Source organism: Aulostomus chinensis, chromosome 10, assembly GCF_037954235.1.
Source record: "Aulostomus chinensis isolate RoL2024-O1b breed Wild chromosome 10, RoL_Achi_v1.0, whole genome shotgun sequence".
Lineage (NCBI taxonomy): Eukaryota > Metazoa > Chordata > Actinopteri > Syngnathiformes > Aulostomidae > Aulostomus > Aulostomus chinensis.
The window spans coordinates 25,570,613-25,594,510 of NC_141329.1; the positions used below are offsets into that span (position 1 = coordinate 25,570,613).

Consider the following 23,898-nt stretch of genomic DNA (forward strand, 5'->3'; position numbering starts at 1 on the left):
AAAACCACTGGAGAACACGGCCCTGAAAATTTACACTGAAACATTTCAAATAACCTTGTCTTTCCCTCAGTTTTCAACTTTTGTTGACAAATTACAGGTCACAGCATAGAGAAACATGTTTTCTCTGTCACTTTGTGTTGTTGTTGATTTTATAATTTTTAAATATGTTGCTTCCGAGCGCAGAGCACTCGCCAAAATCCCCATAACGTCATATTAATTGTGAAATATTTTCACTATATTTTATTGATCCCGACTCCACCAGGGCTTCCCTATTTCACCAACTCTGTGTTGAGGGGATCTTGTTTGTGTGACTGCAGGATTGAGTCTCTGCTTTTTGCGGACGACGTGGTCCTGCTGGCTTCATCAGGCCATGACCTTCAGCTCTCGCTGGATCAGTTTGAATGTGAACAGCCTGGATGAGAGCCACCCCCTTCAAGTCCAAGTCCATCGTCCTTGCCCAGAAAAGGGTGGAGTCCCATCCCCAGGTCGGGGATGAGACCCTGCCCCAGGTGGTGGATTCTAAGTACCTTGGGGTCTTGTTCATGGGTGAGGGAAATATGGATCGTGAGATTGACAGGCGGATTGGTACAGTGTTTCCAGTGATGTGGACTATGCTTCGGTCCATTGTGGTGAAGAGAGGGCTGAGCCAAGGCAAAGCTCTCAATGAACCTGTTGTTCTACCTTCCTACCCTCATCTTCGGTAATGAATTTTGGGTAGTGACCGAAAAGACAGGATCGCAGGTACAAGTGGTGGAAAGGATTTTCCTTCTCAGGGTGGCTGGACTCTCCTTTTGAGACAGGGTGAGAAGCTCCGCCATCCGGGAGGAGCTTGGAGTAGAGCCACTGTTCCTCCACATGGAGAGGAGTGAAATGAGGTTGCTCGGGCATCTGGTCAGGATGCTTCCCAGACGCCTCCCTGGGGAGGTGTTCAGGGAACATTCAAACAGTCGAGAGCCTCGGTGAAGACCCAGGATATGTGGGGTGACTATGTCCCTCAGCTGGTCTGGGACCAGTAACTGGGGAGAGGGAAGTCTGGGTGTCTCTGTTTTGGCTTCTGTCCCTGCAACCCAACCCAGAGGAAGATGGATGGATGGATGGATAAATTGACAGACAATTCACAAAGACAGTTTTTGGAAAATTTACCCTACATTTTTTTAATCTTTCAACATAACAAAGAAATTGGTGGAGAAATGATCTGAAGATCGTGTGGTGGTGCAGTGGTTAGCACTGTTGCCTCACAGCTAGAAGGTTCTGGGTTCGAGCCCTGGCTCGAGCACAGGACCCATCCAGGGCGAACCCTGCCTCATCCCTGAAAGCTGCAGGGATAGGCTCCACAACCCCAACCCTTAACAGGCGAAGCAGAAAAAAATGGATGACCAAAAGACACAATCTTTTTAATGTTTTGATCATGTAAAAATTGTCCTCAGTTACTGAATGTATTTTGTCTCTCTCTGATAGTTCATTTGTGTTGGAGGAATGTTTATGGGATGATGCTGCAATAGAGACTCCAGCACTTAGAGAAGCGCACTGATGAGCGACTAATTCAGGATGTATCTTCACAAACCAGCACACTGAAAACACAGACACAAAGGAACAACTGATACTTCTTTCAAACAAAAAATAATTACCAGGGTATCAGGGTAACAGCTGTTGCATTTTTATTTCTGAACAATATGTCCAATGAGGAATATTTGTAAGAATTACCATAGTAACTGAGGTAGCACAAACTGCAAAACCAGATATATTCCAGCTGTTCATGCTTCTCTAGAGATGAGCCTGGTTGATAAACAGTCAGCACTCATGATGCTGTAACCCAGGTGAAATCCAGGTTCCCTAAATAAAATAGTAATGTGGTATAATGGGTATAATTCATGCATTTATTGACATTAAGAGAAATGCAACGAGTGACACATAAATTGAGAAGTTCATGTATGGTGTATGGTGACTTACAGAAAATTGGAATCTAACTGAAAACATTTAGTTTATTTCTTAATTGTATTACAATGGGTCATATATATATATATATGAGTCATATATATATAATACATATTGTTTGTTGTTGTCTTTAGTTGAGTTGGTGAGCCAAACCAGTGTTAAGGCTCACTCCTCCTCACCTTCACATACACCCCTCCCCCTCACTGACGACTTCATGGCTCAGCTCAGCACACCTGTCCTCCCTCACCAATTTCCACACATGGCTTCCATTCTACAATCAACTGCTGCCACTACAAAAGCCCAGTCTGCGCTTCACTCTGTGCCAGAGCTTCACCTGCCAACATGTATGCTTCTGGCTCTCCAAGCTCAGCTGAGCCAACCTGTGGAGCCACCAACACTCACCAACCTGATCTCCTTTTCTAAAGGACTTTAAATAAATAGACGCACGGGCTTCACCTGAACTTACATCTCCTTGTTGCTGTGTATTTGGGTCACACTCACCAGTCATGACAACCAGCTTGATACCAGGACCAATGCTGACACTCCTGCTGAAAGATTATGCTGGTGGTTGGATCCATACTGAGTCAAACTCGTACTCAAGTAGAAGTGCACTTCAACGAGCTTTTAGATTTCCCATGACTTTTACTCACAAATCAAATTCACATTTGATCTTCTCTGACTTTGACCACTTGACAAAACACTTGAGCAGTGAGAAAAACTCATATAAAGAAATTTTATTTTATTGTATTTCAAGAGCCTGTTTGTTTATTTCCTTTCAAATGCCTTTTATGTTTCATATCTGAATTGCACATTAAAGTGCTGTAAATTTTGATAAGTGTTGTGGTGGTGATTGTACTCTACCTTGCCACTTAGGGACCTAGAAACTAGTGAAACCAATACATTCCAGTTTTGGGTTACATGGTTACAATCCCAAAAGCATGTGACCTCTCTGTCTTTGCTTTCTCACAGTGGTAAAGTTAGGTTACCCCTGCTGTGCTTCTCCTGAACCAGTACAATCTGCATCTAGGGCCGCCGTCGTCGTCATCTGCTTATCCAGTTGGTCCGGGTTGCGGAGGAATCAGCCTCAGCAAGGAAGCCCATACTGTCCTCTCCCCAGCCACATCCACCAGCTCTTCCGGGGTAATCCTGAGGCGTTCCCAGGCCAGCCGAGAGATATAATCCCTCCAGCGTGTTCTGGGTCAGCCTCGAGGTCTCCTCCTGGTTGGGCATGCCTGGAACATCTCCCGAGGGAGGCCTCCAGGTGGCATCCTTACCAGATGCCCGAACCACCTCAACTGACTCCTCTCGAACATGGAGAAGCAGCCGCTATTCTCTAGCTTCTCACCCTATCTTTAAGGGAGAGCCCAGCCAACCTGCGGAGGAAACTAATTTCGGCTGCTCGTATTCGTGATCTCGTTCTTTCGGTCATTACCCAAAGTTCATGACCATAGGTGAGGGCTGGAACATAGATTGACAAACTTGACCCCCACCACCACACGGCTGCACCCAAAAATTCTGTCCATAAAGGTTATGAACAGATGACATAGGGCAGCATTGACGGAGTCCAACCACCGGGAACAAGTCCAACTTACTGCCGGCAACGTGGACCAGGCTCTCACTCCTCCAGTTGAAAGACCGAACAGCCCCTTTTTGTAAGAGGCTATCCACCCCATACTCCCGGAGTGCCCCCTCCAGCACCCAAGCTAGGGTGAAGAGCTGATCCACGGTTCCACAGCCGGGACGAAAACTACACTGTTCCTCCCCAAATCTGTGGTTCGACTATTGCCCTGACCCTCCTCTCCAGTACCATTAGGTAGACCTTTCCAGGGAGGCTGAGAAGTGTGATCCCATGACAGTTCCTCCCTCCGTCTCTCATCCAGAACAACTTCAGCGAAGGAGAGTCCAACCCCCTCTTAAGGACTTGGGTTCCGGACCTTGAGCTACATGTCGAGGTGAGGCCGACTATGTCTAGCCGGTAACGCTCAACCTCTTCCACCAGCTACGGCTCCTTCCTCACCAGAGAGGTAACATACCATGTCCCAAAAGCCAGCTTCCATGCATGGGGATCAGACAGCCGAGGCCCCTGCCTTTGACTGCTGCCCAAACCATATCTAACGGGACCATTTCGGTTCCTCCTATTTGTGGTGGGTCCACAGGAGGACGTGTACATGTATTCCTTTCGGGCTAGGCTTGCTCGGTCAGACTCCATGAACTATGGCCCAGCCACCAGGCGCTCGCTATCGAGCCCCAACCCCGGGCCTGGCTCCAAGGCGGGGCCCCAGTGCCCCTCAGGGCTTTGTACACAAACTCCTTGGTCTAACTTCTACGAGGGGTCTGTTGAACCATGTGTCTATGGCACTGTTCTGAATTGTTTTAATAAACATTTTATTTCCTCAGGTTCATTATTTGAGTCTTTATGCCAAAAACAGTCAGAAAATCAAAGGGTTTACACATCACCACCAACAAATTTTATGGGTCAAACATTCAACCTGACTCCTCTTGATGAGGTCCACATCGCCTTCAAGAGGTTGGACCCTCACAAATCTGCAGGTCCTGACAAGCTTTAGGCCATATATCTTGAAGTCATCAACTGATTTTATTGCTGAACCCCTGACTCGCAATTTTAATCTCAATATTTCAAACAATGAGATTTTTAGTGTATGGAAATCTGCCCATGTCCTCCCTTTGCTGAAAGTCCCCAATCCCTCAGCCATTAACAACTACAGGCCAATTTCTAAATTATCTGTTCTAGCTGAAGTTCTTTAGAAATTTATTAGTGAACAACTGAAAGAATATTTAGACAAAGCTTTCTCTCATCGCATCAGTCAGGTTTCAGAAGAGGGCATAGCACAATAACAGCCGCTTAAACTATTTATATTTCCCCAATGTTGGTTGAACAAAGTATTCTTAATCTTATTCTTAATGTGGCGAATGATGCCATCAAGACACTGGAGTGCAAAAATGATCGTTTGCTCTTTTTCTTGACATGTCTAAAGCCTTGAACACAGTTGTCCCTGTCATCGTGTCTGAATGTCTCACAAAATTGGTATATCTTGGCAGGCAGTGAATTGGTTCTCAAACTACCCTTCAGCCAGGACGCAATGCGTTCAGTCTGCTGGGTCTTTCTCTATCCTCCTCCCTGTATTAAAGAGTGTGCCTCAGGGCTCTGTTCGAGTACCACTGTTGTTCTCCGTTTATGTCAACAATCCTTGTGATAATCTATGGAATGCAATATACTATTTTTATGCAGATGAAACATTTATTGTTCATCCCCCTGTATTATTCAAACCCTGGTATTCCTACAGTGGGCCTTTGATGGTGTTCAGTCCCATCTGACCCAGTTTAAGCTTGTTTTAAATGCTGATAAGTCTGCATATGTACTCTTTTCAAATGGCTTCCATCTAACTTTCCTATATTATCAACTTCTCAGGGGATCAAAATCAAAAGGGTTGCTTCATATAAGTATTTTGGTATTATTTATAAGAATTTGACCATCATAAATTGTAAAACATCACCAAAGTGAAATTTTAAATTGTGTTTTTTTTGTTTTACAAATCTTTTCTTTTTTTAAATGCAGATTAGGGCGCATCAAATCTCAACAACATTTTTACCTGTATTAGGTCATGGCAATTTTCTGTATCTGATCTAGAGTCTGATGAAGAAATCAAAGAAGGTTCAGGTGAAACGGGAAAAAAAAAACCTCTACATTTGCTCTTTGTCCTGTATTTTGCTGGGTGGAATTTTCAGAACTTGGGTTTTACTCGCTGCTGACAGCTCATAATTTAATTACAGATGTATTTTTTTTCTTGAATACAGAAGGCCATTTGATTTGATGATTTAATAAAGCTAAAGGAAAAGCTGTGACAACGTTTCTGCCCTTGTTTGATTTTAAGTCAGAGTTTGATGTAACAGAATCATCAGATATAGCAAACGTGGCTTTTCTTTGTGCAGACACATTTGCAGCCGCCATGTTTTTATTCATCTTCACATTGCAGGGATCTCATCAACAGATGAGTCATGAAAAACTCTCGAGAATTTGTAAAGTATTCTTTTTACAGTCGTAGTTTGTGTGAAACAAGTGTGTGGTGTCTATCATCGTGAGCTTCTCTTGACCTTCCCACAGGAAGTGTTTCTGTGTCTCCTGGGTTCCTCTTTGTGAACGTACAAGGCCTAACGAGAACGTGAGATAAAAGATTCAAGTCTTCAATCTCTGGCTTATTCTCCTTTAATAAGATGCACCTGTACATCTTTTCTTCAATTAACAATTTAATTGATAGAAAACAACAAACATTAATGCTAATAATGGATAATGGAAAGGTTATTTAAAAGTCTAAATACAAGTCAAAGTCTTTTGAATATAAGTAGATTATATAAAAACTCATATCACTGATGTTGTATGCAAATAAGTTCATATATGTTCAACTTATGACAGCTATAATTATTACAGACTGATGGATTGTGTGAATTAGACTGTATGTTTCATGATCTTATACATTTGTCCTTCAGCATAGTATCATTGTTATCTTCATTCTTTGTTTGGACTCATTATTTGCCTTTGAGCTTTTTGTTGACATTGCAGCAGAATCAGAATATGACAACAGTTAGTTTCTAAGCTGGCTCTGCAAACATCATACAGCTTATTTTCCATTCATTTTTTTCAGGAAAACAAACAAAAACCAGTAACAAAAATAACAACAGAGAGAAGAAAAAGGAAAAACACTGGTTGCAGAATTTCCAGTGCAGTTTTACCATTTGGTTTAATATTATTTTAAAATAAATAAATAAATGTCTGAGTGTGTGATCATGGATCAGTTGTGCACCGCTTGTGTGTTTGCGCGTGTGTATGTGTGTGCTACGGTTTGTCTTGGATGCTGTGGGTGGCTGATAGTAGCTGATGTGGGGGACCAGAACATCACGCCCCCAGTCCAGGATAGCAGGCAGGTCAGGACCAGAAACCCCCAGAACACAGGGAGTCCCGGGCCACCCACCCCTCCAGGAAAGAGCCACAGGCCCAACCCATGCCAGGACCCGAAGGAAAGCATAGGAGCAGCAGCCCCCGCCCAGAGGCAGCCCACAGAGAGACTGGGGAGACAGAGGACCCCGGGCCCACCGGACACTCCCCCCGCAGCATGAGCTGAGCCCAGGGGCATAGAGCCCCTTCAGCCCAAGATCCGGCCAGAGCCCCCTAAGGGGCCTGCCAGTGGTGAGGCCGACAACCACCCACACCCCACGCCCAGGTGGGGCAACCACAGCCTACTACAACGACCAGGCCCACCGTCCCCGTACAGAGCTACCCCCCAACCCTCCACCCATCCCCTGTTCTCCCCATCCCCCAGAGCAGACCAAGCTTCAGGCCATAAGGCACCACCAGCCAGCACCCCCCCCCCCCCCCCCAACAAAAAGGGAAAAGGACCCCCCACTCACCCAGAGGCTCATGCCCGCCTGCCGGGGTGAGCCAAAGGCACCTGTGTCCGGGACCGCCACCCCCAGACAAAAAAAACAATCGTATCCTCATCTTCCTCCATACAGCGGCTGAGCACTCCATGGATGTGGATGCAGTCCAGGGCACCTCAGACCTAGTAAAACTGCCAGCAAGGGATCCACCGCACAACGGCAAGGCCCGCAACCAACCCCAGCCCAACCACCATACTGGGAGGCAGACCACCCCTCCCAAGAGCACCAATAAGGTCCCTTGCCCTTGTTTCCGTTCATTTTCTACCACTTTTCCATCAAGGGTCATGGGAGGGCTGGAGCCTATCCCAGCTGACTTCGGTGAGAGGAGGGGTTTACCCCGGACGGGTTGCCGGTCCATGGCAGGGTCAACACATAGACAACCATTCACACTCACAGCCACACCTTTGGTCAATTTAGGGACGCTGATTAACCTAACTTGAATGTATTTGGACTGTGGGATGCAGCTGGAGTACCGGGAAAGAAGCCATGCAAATCCAAACCGAAAGAGAGAGATATCATAAAATAAACACAAATAGCTTAATCTGCACATAACAATACACATACAGTACAAGTGTATCTATGTGATTGTGTGTGTGCTTGTGTGTAAACAAAGAACCAGGGGATAAAGTAGTAGAAGTAAATTTCATTTAATTTCTTTTGATTGAAAACACAATTATTCAAACAATAAGACAAATTAGAGGAAGCTTTCTGCAGGCCCCCTCATGGTCTCCATCCACATCTGGACATTTTTTCCTTTTACATCCGGATGCTTCTGGCCATCAACAGGGGGATTTCTGAAAAAGAGCGCCAGGACCGATGGTTTTCATGATGTGAAAAGGAAAATTCAAACATTATTTTAGAATCTTATACTCAGTGAACACGTGCTTACTCTTCTTCTTTGACCTCCTGACGATGATGACCCCTGGGGGTGGGGAGAGAGCCTCTGAGGTCTGGGGACGATTTCCCCGTTCCTGGCTTCTGGCTGGCTCTTTGGGGACATCAGTGAGACAATATTGTAAACATGAAAGGAAACCTCATCAAGGTGTTGTTACTGTCTTTCTCTCAGTGACCACACACTTACTCTTCTGCTGTGGCTGGTAATGGCCGATGTGCCCTGCACTTGAGCAGTGACCCTCAGTGGCTGGGTTTCGTTCCATGTCCAGCCAGTTCCCACTCAACATTCATGGGAATTTAATGTGGTTCAGTTTTTGTTCTGTCAGGAGGAGCCAAGATTGTAAACATAAATGGAAACCACCATATTGTGATTTTTCTTCCTTAAACTCATTGACCACACACTTACTCTTCTTTGGCGGCTGGTCTGTGCTGCAGGACCTGTGCTGCTGGTGTCCTGCTGGCATCTGGGAGGTGTTAATCACCTCCATCTTTCTCTCTGTGAAAGGAAAGACAATGTTGTAAACATAAAAGGAAACTGACAAATTTTGATTTTTCTTCCTTAAACTCATTGATGCTTACCTTTCTGTGGTGGTTGTTCCGTGCCGCAGGACTTAAAAGCGCCGGTTTCTTTCTGGCATCCAGTTGGTGCCAGTCAGCTCCATCTCTCTCTGTCAAGAGAAAGACAATGTTGTTAACTTCATTCACTCTTACACAAATCATCTACTGTCAGTAATCAGCTTCAGTGTTGTCTTCATCATCAGTTCCTCTCCTCTATCAACACTAACGCACCACAATGAAAACATTTCTGAAAAATGAAAAGTCAAATCTTGCTCAGTGTCTGCTTGTACTCACCATGAAGGTTCTCCCGTTTACGCTTCTGCCCAGTCGCCACTCTGCTCTCCTGAAGGGACCTGAACTCCCTCATGAGTTTGTGGAGGTCAGGCCGCACCTCAAGCATCTTCTGGGCCATTGTTGACTGTCTTTTTAACTCGGCTCAAAGATGAATGAGAAGATGAACTAAGAATCACTCTCAGAGCTGCTTATGTAGGGTCATAGAATTCCAGATCAGAAGGATGTCAAGCTCAGTTCAAAGGATAACAAAGTTCCATCCTGACACCTGGTAAACTCTGACTGCATTCAGTTCAAAACTTCATGAAACTTTCAGTTGGTTTCAAAACTGTTAACGTTGTGTTCACCTATTTGATTGATACTACAGGTTTTTATAAAATCCCAATTTATGTTGTCAAGATTTGTGGAGAGTTTCGGTCTGTGTGAAGGATGTGTGTTGCACAAAGTGGTGACATCATAGCCACTGGAGAACACAACCCTGACCATTTAAAGCGAAACATTTCAAATAACCTTGTCTTTCCCTCGGTTCTCTATTTTCATGGGCAAATTACATGTCACAGCATGGAGAAACATGTTTTCTGTCCTCTTGTGTTGTCGTTGGTTTTACAGGTTTTTTTTTTTTTTTAGATATGTTGTTTCCGCGAGCAGGGCACTCACCAAAATCCCCATTAACCGCCATGTTAAAATACCATCCATTTTCACTACATTACTGATCCCGACTCCACCAGGGCTCCCCCATTTCACCAACTCTGTGTTGAGGGGATCTGCTTTGGTGGCTGCAGGATTGAGTCTCCGCTTTTTGTGTACAATGTGGTCCTGCTGGCTTCATCAGGCCATAACCTGGATGGATTGGTTCGCAGCCCAGTGTGATATGGCGGGGATGAGAGACAGCACCTTGAAGTCCGAGTCCATGGTCCTCGCCCTGGAAAAGGGAGGAGTGCCATCTCGGGATTGGGGATGAGACCCTGCCCCAAGTGGATGATTCAAAGTACCTTGGGGTCTTATTCATGAGTGAGGGCAAGACGGATGGTTATCGACAGACGTGTTGGTGCAGTGTTTACGGTGATGCAGACCCTGCATCAGGGCTGAGCTGAAAAGGTCCTAACCTCAGCTATGGTCACGATCTCTGAGTAATGACCGAAAGGACAAGATCACGGGTACAAGCTGTAGAAATAATTTTGAAAATGGATGGATGGAAGAATGGATGGATTTATTGAGCCTGATATTTATTTTACGAGTCAAGTATAGATTAAAAAAATAATAAAAAGATATAGATATGAAGACATAGATTACTGCATGTCAGATGAATGGTCTGAGAACCTTTTGTTGTTGGCATTTCTTCAATCTTAATTCAGGTGACTTACCACAAAGTGCACATTTAACTCACACATGCACTTGCAGATAGACACTGGTGGGATAAAAATCAGACTGTGTGTGTGTGTGTGTGTTTATACACGTGCCTTCCCGGACATCAGGTTCCTGCACCTGTGGGTAGGCGTACAGTGTGTGTGTGTAAGTGCGTGTATTGCACAATAAATGCTGACCTGTGTCTAAAGCATACAAAACCTGATCAAAGGCTTCCATTGAGCACACTGTTAATTTCCATGTCTGGACAGCAGGCATGTAAGCCACACAAGCGACGCCTGTCCACAAATGTCAGCTTTTTTCTCATCGTGAATTAAAGGCACGGCCCCTCTTTCTTGTGCCCTTGTGGGGGGTTGTTATGCGTGTTTGAGAGAGAGATCGAGAGAGAGAGAGGGAGGGAGAGAGGGAGCCTGTTTGATCTGACTAGCTTGAAATTAATTGACTGTGATGGACACAGAGGACACATGAGAGGAAGGACAGACAAGAGGCAGAGGTGCTTTCCATCTCTGCTCAGAGAGGAGTGCAAAGACTAGGATACAGCACGTGTTACTTTGAACCAAACAACTTGTAGAATACATGAAATGATCAAGAAAATCACCACAGGAACACCACCAGTGGAAAGGACCCTTTAGTGGTGGTCACAAGGAATAACTGAAGCTCTGAGGGGGAGCGTTCATGTTTTTTTTTTTGTGTATTTTATTTTTGTCATTTTCACTTACAACATTTTGAAATCACACGAATTGTTAGAAAGTATCATTTTATGGTTCGGTTCATGCGTGACAAAGCACTTGGTTAAGGGACTCCGTGGGACAAACTCTTGCTCCAAAGTTCCCATGATGCGAACTCTCTGGTGTTTCATTCATGTAATCACGGCCTGCGACTTGGGGACCTCATGAAAAGGTTCCCCTTTGTTTTTCATTGTGTCTTTGGTACTGCTATGTCTTTTTAGCATGATACATGCAGAGACTTGTGTTTGTTTCACATATTTACTGTTCGATTGCCCCGACAGCAAACGTCTGCGGAATCTTGGTCTCTAAAAGTTTGGTTGAGAGGTGGAAAAAAGCTATTCTCTGTAACCAGAGAGCTCCAAGGTAGGTCTGAGATTGTTTTCGTGTTAAAGAGAGCTGCAGCTGTTTCGACCGCCATCTGCCTTCACAGGGATCTCGGTGTTCTTCCTGGTTACAAATTCATGGCATCACAGCTGTTCTGAACTATCTTGAATTCTGCGATGTGAAACCTACCTTCAAGAACAGATTTTGAAAAGATATAGCTCCTACAAACCATGCTGAGCTCTGACTGATGTGAAGCTCCTGCAGAGGTAATCACCTCACTGTGTTGCACAGCCTTTTTTTTTTTTAGATTCTCATAGTTCCCTCCCTTTGTAGCGAAGAAAAGAGTTGCACCACAGCTGATGGGATAGATGGAATCTCTTTGGCACTCCCTGTTGAGACAACTTTGCAGACAAAGAGAGATGGGAGGCAGGCTTTTGAAGGCTTTAACATATTATTTTTAGTGCTTAGGAGAGAACAGCCTGACTGACATGAGTAGTGTTGCCACCGGTCCCCTGTGATGAAGCAGCACTCACAGGGCAGCCTCGTCGTTGGCTGTCAGTGCTGTATGGCGGTGTGACGAGGGGAGCTGAACCCCCAGAGACACGCTATAGGACACTGTTGGGTACATTTTTACAGCACGCCTCTTAATGTTACTACAAAAGATGGGAGGCCATTAAATGAGAAAGGAAATCCTTGCCCGTGATTCATTTTCATTGTGTTCTGTTTATCTATTCATCTCTCTTCCCATTTATCACACCTGTCACCAGGACTCTCCTCACATTTCTACATGGTTTGTTTCTATCCAGTTAACGACCATCTTCATTAAAAATTCACATCCTGGCGATGATTTCCATATTCCAATCAATAGACACGTGAAAGAAACTTTTTTCTTCCAGTCTTTGCCACCTTGTCTCAGTATTGCCCAAAAAGAAAAAAAAAAATCTCGTAAGATTTCACTATCACGCATCATCGTTAAATGAAATGGAAAAAAAAAAATGCTATTTGAGGGTAATTTTAATGGAAACAACAACAAAAACACAAGTTGTTTCTTTATTAAATTAACACAAATTCCTCAAAATGGAGTGTAAAACACGACAGGAACATCCTGGTGTGGTCCGAGTCAACTCTGGCGTCAGCTACGAAATTCAAACAGCAACACCAGGCTTGGTAATGATGAGATTTACATCAGTGCATTGTTGCACTGAGCGCTCCTCATCTATCCAGACAACAGGAGATTGATGTTGGTGCAAGAGCCTCTCCAGCAGGCCAGGTGTGCTGGTCATCCATTAGGATTCATTTCCTCTTTTAAGGCATTAGATACTGGATATTAGGGAGCAAAGAGGCTCTCTCACCTGTTTGATGCACATCTGTGTGGAACAGCTGTGCTCTCCCAAAGCCAAGAGAAACATGGTGGGCAAGGTCAGCGGGGGTCGGACTGCTCACGGAGAGGCTTCAGGCCAAATCGACACACCTGAGGAGACGCAAATGTACCTGTGGAGTTTTTGATCACTTTGGCTACAGCCAGGCAACATTAAGCAAATCAGGTCTCACACTTTGATTACACGCAGGGGACAACTTACACGTTCATACTGACTGTTGCGTGTTATGAATTATATTTGGTGGCAGGAAAGATGAATGAAAGAAAAAGTGGCTGAAAAAAACGTAAAAGTAGTAAATTCAGGTTTCAAGATATGAAGAAAAATCAGCTCTGTGTTTGCTGTACTGTATGTAATCAACTTTTTATAATGGGTCACATGACTTATTTATGAAAAAGGGCATGAACAAATCCCTCAGCTAGACACAGATGTATAGCCTCATATAGCCTACATTTTTTTAGGGGAAAAGAAAAGGCTGAACATGTTTTTATGTTTACGTGCGTGTGTGTGTGTGTGTGTGTGGGGGGGTCTTTGCAGAGCTTTTTCAAGTGTTTTCTTGAGCAGTCTTGGTTGTTATCTGGTTGGACAGAACTTCAACATGAGCTTGAATGAACATTGTCTCATAAGGTCACAAGAACCGAGTGCACATACCTCTGCTACGGAGGCCAGAGGGATACCAAAAATAAAGTGAAATTTGTTCATGCATTTTCTTTCAAACGGCTGCAATTGTTCTGGATTCTACAAATGTCTTCTATGATTTTTTTTCCGCCGTTCTTCTAAATTTCCTAAGAATCCGTGCGTTTCGTTGTGAGAAACCAATCGGCAGAACAGAGGGAGACGCCCCGGTGATCACGTCACCGAACTGGTGAAGGTTGGACAGAACCAAGCTGGTCATAGCATCGGCAGGGAAGAGGGCGGTCGGTTCAGATCAGTGAGGGTATCCTCATGTGGCCATCTTTGAAGACTGATGGAACTGCCATCAATAACCAGTTATGATGATGTGTCAGACGTTTCAGTTTTAAGCGTGACAGCAATTGAACACCTTCATGCCCTATGAGCTCTAAGTGGATAATGAGTTGAAACTCCTGTCTCCAGTGGACTGCAATGCTGATCTATATCCTCCTTTTACTGGCGGGGTGAAATATTCATTTATAATTTGCTTGTTTTCTACGTATTCGACCTGTTTTGTGTCTAAACCTCCAGGGAATGATCAATCCTGCCATCTCATTTGGCTCTCTGTCACCTGCAGCCACCTATAACACAAACAAGGAGGTTTTTCCTCCCTCTGCACGTCAATACTTGACCAAAACACTTGCCTCTCAGGGCCATATTGGCATCACAACATTTGACACACCTAAGACACATCTCAAAGCGAGTGGCCCGCCATTGACCTGGAGCGACTTTTTTTTTTTTTTTTTTTTTTCTGTCTTATAACGCCGTCAACTTTTGCAGCACTGTGGAGTATCGAGCAGGTCCAGCCCCAGCAGCACGTCTGGAGCTGTCATGGCCTTTTGCCTTCCGCGAAGAGGACTGCAAATGCACATATCCAATTAAAGCGGAGCCTGATTCACTTGTCACAAAATCAATGCAGATCCGTCCCCTAATGCGAGAGGCAGCGGTGCCTGAGCTAGTGTGAACAAAGTAAGGTCTTTCCTGCCTTTGCCATCATTTTCCTCTCGTCTGCTCACTTGAGTGTGATACTTCAACAGTTTTGAAGTACTGTCAGGGAGCAGAAAAAGAACTGTTATTGTAACTGCAGCGGATCACAGACTAATATTTTGTTTTTCATTTTCCATTGAGATTGTGTATTTTGTTTTTGTTTTTTTTTTCAAAAAATCCTTCGATATTCTGATGCTGTCTGCCATCTCCGTTCTTGCACAAGTCTGGAACTTCTCAAGGCTAATGAAGGAAACTGACAAGCATCTCAAAGGAATTTTTCACTTTGATATAATATTTTCTTTCAACTGCATGCTTACTCAACTTTTGACATTAGTTGTCCTATAAGCTTATTCAGTTTATTCTGTTTTCTCAGTAAATCCCTTTACTGATAATAAACCAAATATCGCATCAGTCCTTAAGCAAAGTTATTTGACACAGAAAAGTAATACTTTTCCCGTTTGATACATCATAATGTCCTCATGTCCCATTTCTACCAACAATTAAACGTGTCTTTTCATTTCAACCCTGATTGTTTTATACCCAACCTCAACCGAAGGTGTTTCACCCTGACGAAGGCGCTGGAGTCGGATGTATATAGGTATTATTTTTATCGTACAACAGTGTAGCTAGGATTTTTGGTGCCATACTGACATACTTAACTCTTAAGTGTTTCTTATGCTATCTAAATAAGTTTTGGGTTTTTTTTTTTTGGGGGGGGGGGGGGAGCTATTTGCACCAGTTCTGTTGAATGGCCCACACAGCAGCGTTAGTTTACACAGAAATCTGGCTTTTAGCCACAGTCTGAGTTCATCTGCAGGGTTGGAGTTCTTCAAACACAACTGGGTGCTGGTTCTTGCGTGGGTGGTGCACAAACCTACTTGGAATTCATTCAGGAGCCCCGGCTCTGCCAGTGTATGTTGCCATATGTGTGGTTCAGAGAGAGAAGACTACTTGGAAGCAACACATGTGCACTGTGTACTTTTAACTGCATGTCTGTGTGAATGTTATTGTTAACGTGGAGTGCTTCATGTCAGCGTGGGTGTGTGTTTATCTGATGCCGATGCTGCAGGGCAGGAGCAAACATTGAAGTAGTGAGAGGAGGTTGAACTCAACCTCTGGTGCCCTGCAGCTTTCCACTGAGTGGGAGCATGTGAATGTGAGGAGCCACACTTCTAGCGTCTTCTTTTGTTGCAGCGGAAAAACTTAGCGACAGCGTGAGCTTGACACGCAGAGGTTATCACACCCTGCAAGTCCTATGTTGATTTTTCTGTCCATCCATTTTCTTCCATTTATCCTGTTAAGGATTGCGGGTGGGGTGGGGTGGGGGGTCTGGAACCTTTCCCAGCAGCTTTCAGGCATGAGGCGGGGTTCACTCTGGACAGGTCACCAGTCCATGGCAGGGCCAACACCTATAGACAGACAACCGTTCACACTCACAGACACTCCTACGGTCAGTTTCGAGTATCAATCAGCCTCGTCCCCTCTTGATGTCTTTGGACTGAGAAAGGAAGCCGGAGTACCAGAGAGAACCCACGCAGGCACAGGGAGAACATGGAGACTCACACAGAAAGACCTGAGCCGTGCGCCCTGGCTGTGAGGCCACAGTGCGGACCACTGCACCACTGTGCTGCCCTTTGTGTTGATTTTTCATCAAATCAAATTATACTGATGCTTTTTTTTTTAACAATTTGAATTGTTCTGCATCATCTCACTCTCCATGTACTGGCTTTAGGAGCGTTGCCAGTGTTGTGTTGACTTGTGACATGATAATTACATGCTGTCGGACAAGTGATCGGGCCCATCAACTGCAACTGACACCCCTCACTGCATTTCAAGCAGTGCTGCTGTGTTGCAGCACAGAGGAGAATTTGAGCCAGTGTGCTAAGTCTGTTAAATTTCCGTACTTAGAGAGGCAGAGAGGATTAAGTGGGTTTGCGATGGTCTATCACTGGCTGCCCTCAAGGTGAGTGACAAAATCACTACAACATCAGCATATCTCATTCTCTTTGTACCCAGAGGTGAGAGAGCGCCACTGAGCCACTTTGTCAGTAGATCAGAGCAGAATTTCATTCAAATTAAAAGCTGGGAGATATCTGGGTAGAGACCCCCAAACATAATGGGAAAAAAGAACCAAGTTTATCTCCTGGCTGAGTGAAATGACCCCAGAATTCCCCGGGATGATCGAGAACAGTCTCACCTCTTCGTGTTGCATTTTCTTGCCCATTATATCCTTTATGAATATTTTAGTTCAAAATTAAGTATTCTAAAATTATTCGTAAAGTTCAATTTTTCTATTCAATAGCTTCCGTGTCATGTGACCTGGGAGTTCCAAATCAGTACCAGACATTAGTCCTGAATGGGAAGTGAATATTTAAGAGGGAAAAATTAATTGTTCTCTGTTCAGTGAATTCCATATCTGGTGATTTAAAGATTCAATATCAGTATCAGATAATAGTAGTAGACAGGAAATATATCAGATAGATGATACCTCATGCACATCCAGTGCTGAGTTGAAAGTCAAGGAGAGGAAATAACAGGAAAAAAAAATGCTAGGAGTGTCAGCTGTACGCTCTCGTTGTCTCTGTGGCCATCCCTGCGACTCTTTGGTATTGTTATTTGTTGAGTTGCTTGTAAAGCATCCTTGGGCTTCATGAAAGGCCGCGACAGCTGCGATACTAGCAGTAATCATGAATAGGTTGTAAAGGTTGCGAGCTCAGTTCTTTGGCTGTAGAAAAGCCTGCTCTTTGTTCACCAGATACTTTTATTTCAGCAAGACATAATCCAGCTGTTGTCTGCACTTTATGTAAAATGATTTTGGGAAAGAAAAGATCGCACGCACTGCTTCTAACTTTTCAGTCTCTCTGGACCTTCTTCGCGAGTATTCAGGAAGTACGCCTGAAGACGGTCTGAAGAGACTGAAACGTTCCATTAAAATGAATTGTGATGCTCAGCAACGTTTGTGTGCAGGATCTTTCCTACACGTGTGCTCCTGAGACAGCTGGATGTGCGAATCCTCGATACATACAGGTACTCCGGGAATTGAGGTTCACATTAAAACGATGATTTAACAGCCACGTTGTGAATTAGTTTGCCATATCCTGTCATTGCTACTGTGTTACAGGTTCAAGGGATCATGCATCATGTAGGACTGGTAATAATGGCAGCAGGTGTCTCATAAAGTGGCCACTTCAGCTTGAGACCTTCTATTGGCTGGAAGAATAATGTGCAGATTATACGTTAATCTAAAGCAGACCTTTCCTTCTGCCACTTTCTGTCAATGTGTGAAAAGCATTCATTCTCTTCAGATGAATATTTCAAATGTTTCTTCGTGTAGAACGGTTTGCCTTCTCATCAGAGGACTGCGAGCAAATGCCCCTGAGGTGTGATTCAGTGGCGGACGAGGTGGGGAGTGGTGTGTGTTTCGTTAGCTTCTTGACTGGAGCGTGGACCCCCGCAGGAATGACAGGCTTCAACAGTTGCTTTACACTCAAAGAAAGATGCCTCTGTTTCTCAGGGTGCCACTATTGATTGTGAGTATTAATTACCAGCATTGATCAGTGTGAAAGCAGACTTAGGAGGCTTTTCAAAAGACGACGTGGAGTTCTGCTGGTTCAAAGGCAGGAATAAAAGGGAATTCATGCAACCCTAAGTCTTATTTGAATGCCGAGGGAATTATTTCTTCACTTCCTGGTTTTCTTCCAATCGCTACCCTTCTCATGAGTTTCATAAAGAGAAAAACAATCTGCTGCTTCTCAACCTCACAGTAACGGTGCATATCGCGGTATAAATTTCAGTGTAAAACATAATAAAAAGCAAAGATGTAATTTTGAGAGCATTTATTATGCAGAAAGCAGAACTCAAAACTCAAAATTAAAACCCAGCTCTTTATGGTGCAAAATAATGCAAACGAATTCAAATAAGTTACAAGAGAAGTACAAAAGAATGTTTCCTATATTGCAAAACACATGGTAAATTAAATTGCTCCTATTACCTCTGTTTGCCATCACTGTCATTTGGCACATCTTGCAAAGTGTGTTTCCCGTTTAACATCTGATTTTTAAAATCCAAACCAGGTTCAAAACACGGACGTAGCACAGTTTATAAGTTCACGGTTTATTTCGTTTCACCAGCTCCTCCTGCTCCGCTGTCTCTGCTTGCAGCCATTTTCAGGCAGGTGTGATGATGTCATCAACGATAGGACAAAAGAGCGCAAATCTCTACCGCAGGCCAAACTTCTATCATTTCTACCGTCTACTGCGCAGCCCTAACACAAGCTATTTTCTTCATGTCCGTCTTCTATGAACAATGAAACTGCAGTGAAATGTGTTACTGGTGGGACTAGAATTGACCGTATACACTGCTGGGAGGCTTCTCACAATAACCAGTGTTGAATTTCCACATTGTACTTGCGTCCTTGTACTTGTACAGAATATTTTGGACCTTTGAAAACATTTGTGATGTGACAAATCACGCTCGTAGGACTGCCCCCCCCCCCCCACCCACCCATCCAATTTCCACTGAACACGGAAGAAATGAAAAAGCAAAGACCCTTAACAAAGTCTGCACATTCTACATGGTGAAGCTCGAACATTCAGCTGGGAACAAGAAGAAAAGCCCATTTTAGGCTGAAGGGGGATTTTAATTTAACAACAAAATAAATGATTGATGATTAAAAAAAAGAAGTTCAATAAGTGTGGTAAATCATCTCAAGCCACAGGCTGCATGGTACGCTATGCTCTAACCACCCCTCCTTTCCTCCACTTAACAAAACAATAATAATTAATACAAAAAAAAAAATCATTTAGACTAGACTTATTGTTGTGGAGAACCATGGCGCACAGACTTACAGTAATTTTTCAGCATATTCCGTTTTACTTGAGGTCAAAGACGAGAGGATTAGGCCTCTAATCCAAACAAGTGTTGGTGTGGCCTTGGGCATCGCAAGTCAGTTTTGTATGCAGACTGTGGGGTTTGGAGAATTGGAGCACACCACTGCTCTAGGGGTTTTCATTCTAAATAAATAGACAAAATAAAATAGCTGGAATAAGAAAAGATTTTGTGGAGAAAGAGGTGCTATTAACTTTGTGATTGAGTTGGGAGAGTGGGACTCAGAGAAAGAGAAGGATGCCGAGTTACAGAAGGTGCAAGTGTTGTGGCATTTCGTTGTGTTTCTGCTCTTAATTATCACGTCCCCCTGTGTGCCGTCTCCCTTGACTTTCTTCATCTCTTTTTCAATTTTCTAATTGCTTGGTTTTAATTAAAGCCACACCGCAGTGACAGTGAGTCAATTAAAAGCCAAATGGGCACAGATAGTGATTGGGCGTGTTTTTTGGGAGCACAGGCATTGTTGCCATACTGTATGTTTTATGATGAATTGAGAAGCAGAGGCCTCGGCTCCTGCATACATAAATGATGATAGATCTCACATGTGGATTCCAGGCATGTTGCTTGTTGTGGTGGTGTGTTTTAAGGGCCCTGTGGGGCTTATGTTCTCCACACAGACCGTATTAATGAGTGGTTGCAGCCCTTGGGTCTGAATAGTTAAGTTGATGGAGACGTTCCAAAACCAGCGTTCTTTCTAGTGGCCAGCAGGGGGCGACTCCACTGGTTGCTGAAAGAGGCAGAAGATGAGAAAAAGATTGTACTTCACAATTAACAGTTAACAATCTTATTAATGAGTTGGAGGACTCAGTTGCTAGTTTCAAATCTTCTTCTTCATTTTGTTTTGGTTTTTCATTATTTTGTTTTTCTCATTTGAAATTTGGTCTTCATTTGCTTTAATTGTTCAGCAGATTACTGCACCGTCTTTTCCTGTGTGACTTTGGAATTGTTTTGCCCACAAATGGGCTTGAAGGTGAATTTTATAATGGCTTAATTGTCTTCTTTAGGTGAACTATCCCTTTAAGAGGTTGTGGTCACGTCGTGCTTCTCATTCACTCCTCACTGATCTACACATTTCTAGAAAGATTATTTCTATTGCATCTAACTTCTTATCGTTTTTTTCCCCCAATCTTTACTGGGATTCCTCATCTCCGAAGCGCTTTCATTTGTGTGTCTTTTCCTCCACCACCAATCCTGGAATATTCCCTGTCCTCCAACTACTCATGTACTGTAGCCTCACTCTCTCCATCCATCTCCTTCCCCTTCGTCACATTTAGGCTTTTCACATTTTAGAGGCCGGTTTCTCCTTATCCTATCTTTTAATTATGCAGCAGTATTTTGGCTCTGCCTTCTAACAATGCAGTGAGTGTCCCACCTGTTTTACACAGAGGATCTTCCAGCTGAACTGAGTGTACACTGATCGCTCCAAGATTCCTTCTGCCACGAGACAATTACAATTACGTCCCTGCCTTTGATGTGATTTCCAAAGAATTGGGTCAAGTCAGATGAGAGTATCTGTGAGTCAGACACTCATTTTCCTCAAAGTTGAGGGAAATCAAAGAATTCTGTGTAACACTTTTCACCGACAAGATTAGGCTGACTGGAAATGATCGTCATAATGCTTGAGAGCTTGAGTTTTAAGAATAATTTATTCCAAAGTTATTATCCGCGGTTCCTTAATGGTCGTTAATACTGCAATAAATTGTAATTTGAATGCTAAGATCATTGCAGGTGTGCATTATGGAAAAGCTGTTTGAACTTGATGTTTAATGTCAGTGTTCCTAATGAGTTTGACGAGTATTTCATTGAATAATGACGGCTCGTAGTGGTCTGTCAGTTTTTGACATATGGAGAGTCGAGAATACGCTCAATGGTGTGAGACATAAACCAGTAAAACACTTATCTCAATGAAACTTAAATTGACAAAGGTTAAAGAGCGGGACGATCTCACAGATAATGCATGAAGTGACAGCGACCTCTTTTCTCGGCAGTGCGTTTTTGGTGGACCGTTTCAGGGCTAGTGACATCTAGTGGTTCAGTTGGGGAGCGCGGTCTTTCGCCACACTCCTCCCCCCGGAAGACCTACAGTTGCTTTAAACAATAATTCACCTCTAAAATCAGACTAAATAATAAGAAAAAAATATTGATTGAGCGATATTAAAAGTACTTAATTAGTCTCCAAATGCCCAAACACAGTTAGTAACAAATTGTCAGAAGAGTCAGGTGCTGGAAAGCTGCAACGATGGAAATCCCATTACGTGTGGTAACTGGTAAGCAATAAACCTGAGAACAATCACTATTCTTGTCAGGAAAATAGGAGAGGAGCAGAGGCTCCGTGTAGATACACCGTTTCTTTCCTTCTTCAATTATTGCTGCTAATGTATGTGTGGAAGTCCAAGATAAAACTGTCAGACATGTGCTGACTGTCACAGCCAGCTCCCGTTGACTGCTGCTTTCAACTTCACTGCAATGAATTGGTCAAAAGTAGTGCTGAAATAAATACATAAGGTTGTAGATTTGTTATAAGACTTCATGCTTTGTCACATTTGTCCAAGAGAGCAAACAGGCTAACAACCTTTAAAATGCTAGTTTTATTCATGGAGTTTGGCACAGGGACATGACTCACATCTTCTCTGTTAGTCTCTGTTGTCACGGTCCAGCTTTCCTCCTGCGTCACTCTTGTTCCTCACCTGCGTTCTGCGTGCATTAATTCCGCTGGCGTTTCCAATGCTCTTGTCTCCATATTGGCTGGAGAACGTCACTGATTAGCTGCTGGAAAACCATGAGAGAGTGCAAACACATTCGGCTTCAAAAACAGTAAATGCCAGAACAAAGTGTGATGAACATACAAGCAATGAGGTGGGAGAGGGAGAGGGAGGGGGAATGAAAATATGTTTGAATATCATATTTATATTCAGACGAAAGGTCACTTTGATATGCAACTTGATTAGGCTTTTGAAAACGTTCAGCTTTGAAAGTAGATTCCCGACATGTGTTCACTCTCCGAACAGAGCCTGTTTGGTTTAACACGGTATGTAATGAACCCACTTCCAAGCACAGAAAAGCGCATCAACTTTAGCAGACAAAATGATAAAAGCGATATTTGATAAAAAGATAAACAAGAATGGGGCTTTGGTTTGGAAGACAGGATGGACAATGTTGACAGTCATATGATTTTGCTTCCACAAAATACATTCTGCCTTGTTGAGTAGGCAGCGTTCAGCACATAACGTTTGCACTGTACAGTCCTGTAGTAGGCAGAATGTTAGTAGGCGATGCAGAACACAGGTCTTCTTCAAACAGAATTTGATGGAAATATTCTTATTTTTTCTAATACAGCTTCCCTCTCACTTAACTACCATTTAAAAATATGATCAGTGCGAAGCACAAACATTATGGAAGACATTTCATCGATCGCTGCTGCAAGCATGTTTGGTATGTTTATTGTCGACGTAAATTCTCCACACCAATTCTATCAGTGCATGTTTCCTCTCCCTCCCCACCTTAATTAGTGTGACTGATGTTTGTGTGCATGTGAACAAGCTTATTAGAGAATCCACAGCCTGTCAACTCCTGCAAATGGTTACAAATGATGCCTCATGTTTTCCCAGTTTATAGCTTGACGTCTCATTCAACTCACTCATACATGAACACGCTCACACGTGGCAAATTTGGAGTTGATCATTACGGCTTATTATGACTCCAGGAAAGTGCCAGTAAAGTTCTACTTGGTGACACTCATATTCCATAAATTAGAGAGGAGCAGCGAGGAAGAAACAAACCAATGATGGGATTCAAAAGTTGACCAGTTTGCTAAAAGGAACTGGGAGAGGGTGTAACCTCCTCCGTGAATATACCATACACTACTTTTATCCTCGTTTATCATTTAAAAGACTTTGAAAAACTGAAATTAAATTGAATAGCTGAATCAATTTCTATCATGGCGCAGGGGAATTTAAAGAAGAGGAAACGGAATGTATCTTCTAAAGGTCTATTAATAATAATAATTGCCTGGGATATCTACAGATTCCATGTGACACTTTCATTAATATCGGTATTGCTTTTTAATGATTTATTGAACTGCAGTATATCATACGAGTCTCATATTCCTTTATACTGGGAAAGGTTACTGGAGGAGTCAGGAGTTTATTTCATGTTCAACCACTATATTTTATCAATGAAACTGACTTTGTTTAGTTGAATAAATGGCATTAATTTTTATCCTGCATTGTGTGCAGTGTAGAAATCCCAGATGTGAGCAAGAAGAGTAGATCTGTTTGTAGGATGCAGCAGTTTAGCCGGCGGGGTTGATCAAGGGAGGCAGATAGCAAACTCCAGGAAAGATAGAAGGAACAGGGTGAGAAAAAAAGCTAAACTTGCTGACGGAATCGATCTCTGGTTTTAATGAATTAAAAACAAAGAAAGGCGAGAAA

The 23,898-nt window shown here is 43.4% G+C and overlaps 1 long non-coding RNA gene across 1 annotated transcript; it reads right to left on the reverse strand.

Annotated features, from left to right (window-relative positions):
• Positions 1-8,073: 8,073 nt before the first annotated feature.
• LOC147255027 (uncharacterized) lies at positions 8,074-9,262 on the reverse strand. Its single transcript, XR_015118078.1, has 6 exons — positions 9,136-9,262; positions 8,863-8,951; positions 8,690-8,779; positions 8,471-8,602; positions 8,279-8,377; positions 8,074-8,183 (listed from the first exon to the last, which is right to left on the reverse strand). It is a non-coding gene; the product is annotated as an uncharacterized LOC147255027 (long non-coding RNA).
• Positions 9,263-23,898: the final 14,636 nt, after the last annotated feature.